Source organism: Mastomys coucha, unplaced genomic scaffold (assembly GCF_008632895.1).
Source record: "Mastomys coucha isolate ucsf_1 unplaced genomic scaffold, UCSF_Mcou_1 pScaffold14, whole genome shotgun sequence".
NCBI lineage: Eukaryota > Metazoa > Chordata > Mammalia > Rodentia > Muridae > Mastomys > Mastomys coucha.
Window position 1 is genome coordinate 45894844 of NW_022196896.1, and position 3354 is coordinate 45898197.

A 3354-nucleotide genomic window follows, 5' to 3' on the forward strand; every position below is an offset into this window, starting at 1 on the left:
TTTTTTTTTTTTTTTTTGTGGTACTTTAGAATGCTAGATATATCACTGAGCTACAACCCTTACTCATAAATGATCATTTGAAATATGAAGACGGTGATGGCTATTCTTGGTTGTCAACTTGATAACATCTGGAATTAACTAAAATCCAAAAACGAAGGGCACACCTGTGAGGGATTTTTGCTTAATCTTGAAGTAGGAAGATTCACTTCTAATCCAGATCTTTGAAGTGAGGAGACACATGCCTTTAATCTGGGTCACAGCTTCTGCTGAAAGCTTATGTAAAAGACATGGAAGAAGGGAGCTTTTGCTCTTTGCCTGTTTGCTCCCACTTTGCTAGCACGTCCATTCCTTTACTGGCATTAGAGCCTACTGATTTGGGATTTCAGCATCTACTGAAGACCAACTAAAATATCCAAACTTGTGGACTGAGAAACTACGGGATTCTTGTATTTTCTGTTCATAGCCACCAATGTTGGATTATCTGAACTGTAGCCTGTAAATCATTATAATAAATCCCATATATCATACTTATAGTATAAGAATTCTATAAGTATACTTATATAATAACTTATATAACATAAGTATATATATACTTATAGAATAAGTATATAAATATAGAAAACAAATCTTTATAACAATACTAATAACATGCAGAACCTACTGTCATCTGCTTCAAGTGTTTTTCAGTTATTTAATTATCACAGCATTCTAGAAGAAGATATTGTCTGTTTTCTTGTTTGTTTGTTTTTAGAAGAAGATATTGTCATTATTCCCATTTTACCCATAGGAAACAGATATTCAGGAGGTTACCTAAAATGGTTCGTACCCTGTGAAGTAAGAGAGGTAAGACTTGAATCTGGGCAGAGTTGCTTCACTGTCAAGCATTCTGCTATTCTAGAAAGAGCAGCATTGAGACCTTCCTTTTTAAAATGGGGCCATGCCATGTAGCCTAGGCTGCCCTTGAATGAATTCAAGATCCCCGTGCCTCCATCTATCTGAGTGCCAGAATTACACTGGTCTGTAAACTGATGTTGGGCTTGTGTCTGAGTCCATCTTGTCCTCTTATAGCACACCAGTCTCCGTCCTACTATGTAGTTTCATGTATACAAACTTTCTTTCAGGTGATCCAAGAAGCCACATGCCTTTCTGCCACAGGGCCTTTGTTCATAATAGTACTCTCTGGAAGCCTGTATCCTTGTCTTCCAAACAATTTACTTGATTTCCCCCTTCAAATCAGTTATTTTTTTCAGGAAAGCCTTGTTCAAATCTCCCAATCATGTACTTTCAGAATCTTTTATTGTAAAAAACTTTTTATTGATTCTTTGTGAATTTCACATCATGTACCCCAATCCTACTCATCTCACCCTCCCCTTCAACCCACCTGCTACACTTGCAACCTCCCCCACAACAGAGGAAAATAAATTTATTGTGGAAGCTGTAGTATATCCCAGTGAGTTCCACAGTATATCCTTTTGTAAGCCACTTCTTGGCTTACAAATGTTCATTGTAATGATTTGTTGGCCTGGTATGAGGCCTATGACTTCTGCTACACTCTCACTATTGGAACCCCACTGGGACTCCTCTCTGCTGGCTTGTGCCCTGTGTCATGGAGATCCTGTAGCTTTGGATCTATAGAACTGTCCTCTTCATGCACTCCAGCAGTTCATCAATGGGGGTAGATGTTGGAGTGAGTGAACTCAAAGCCCCAGATCTGGGTTGATCAGCCCACCAGCTATCTTGCTTTCATGCCCTTGGGAATAGATCACCAGCAATACCCCCAACTAGGGCCAGCCCTAACCTGTTGCAAGTCCTGCTTTCCTGAGTGCTGCAACTGGTAAGGGGGCAGGGACAGCTCTCTTGTTCTCATGACCCTAGGGCCAGCTCTCCCACTAGCCATAGATAGCAAGGCTCAAGGATAGGGAGGACATTTCTTCTTTGTCCATGCTTCCAAATGGTAGAGAAGTTGTAGGTCAACCCTCCTATGCTCCTACCCTCAGGGCTGTCTTATGCATGCCCCTTCCATCAGGGCCAGCTCTCCTGAGTGTAGCAGGTGAGAGGAAGGGACAGGTCTCCTACTCTCAGGAACCCAAGCTGTCATGAGGGAAAAAGAGAGAGGGAAGAGAACTCTGTCACTTATGCCACTACATAGCAGACAAGAGGAAGGGCTGGCTTTCACATACTAATGCCTGGGGGCTGGCTCACCTGCAACCACTGTATCTGGGGCTAGGTCTATTGTGATGCCCAGGTGAGGTGCAGAGTCTGCTCTCCCAAGTGCGAGCAGGTGAAGGGTAGGGACAGTATTCCTGCTTTCATGCCCGGGGGCCAGCTCTTCCATGATGCCCAGGTAAAGGGTGGGCCAGTTTTGCACAGCCCTCAGACATCAACATGGCCCTGGTTGGCACCACAGACTGTGGCTATCACCTGGCCTTTGGTGGAAACAGAACCTTGCTGTTGCGGGGCCACAAACACAAACAGTCCCAGGTGGCATCATTGTCTACTCACATCCGACTGTTCCTCAACCACCTTCAAGTTTCCAGTTCTGCCTCTCTTCATTGTCCACACAGCCTTCTGTTTCTCTTTCTTTTCCATTTGTCCACCACTTACTTGACACTTGGAGCCTCTGAATGTCTGGGGTCATCTCAAGAGTGGTCTCAGGAGCTATGGCTCCCACTTGTGCATTATGGGCTCTGGGCAGGGGTCATATTGGATTTGGTCAGTCCCACAACCTCCAGGCCTGCACAGTGCCAGATTGGACTGGTGCTCATTTCAGGCTAGCTCCCTATCTGAGTCCTATAGTGTCAGTCAGATGGCTGTCTTAGGCTCACTCCTGCTAGGGAGTCTGGGCCTGTCTGGCATTGGACTGGTGATCATCTCAGGCTCGAGTTTTTTCAGGGAATGTTAGGTTCCTAATCATTCAGATGTTCATAGGTCAGAACACTGGGCACAGACATAGCCTCTCTCCTCTCTGCCACCTACTGAACCACATGTGACACAGCAGCCACACCTGAGATGTTTCTAGAGGAAGGCACTTTCAGAATCTTATTGCCTTAGATGACATTATGTAAAAATAGATTCTGAGGTGGGGAGTGAGTGTGTTCAGGATTTACTAACAAGATTCCAGTCAGTAAACTGATTGGAGGTGAAAAGAACCACACCAGAGTATGGTTTCAAGTGAACCTGGCTTCTGCTTGATCTGCAAGGGAGCCCCGAGGGGAAACTGAATTGCAAAGTTTATGCAAATGTTGAGACTCACACTGACTCCCACCTGAGATTGGCCATGGGCTACCAGGGTTTGCTAAATTCCAAGTATTTTTTTGTACCAGATGTCAGAGGGCAATCTGGAAAAGTTACTGA

At 44.4% G+C, this 3354-nt stretch overlaps 1 non-coding gene across 1 annotated transcript; it reads right to left on the reverse strand.

The window, feature by feature from the left end:
• Positions 1-2894: 2894 nt before the first annotated feature.
• On the reverse strand, positions 2895-3026 carry LOC116089620. Its single transcript, XR_004118401.1, has one exon. It is a non-coding gene; the product is annotated as a small nucleolar RNA SNORA17 (small nucleolar RNA).
• Positions 3027-3354: the final 328 nt, after the last annotated feature.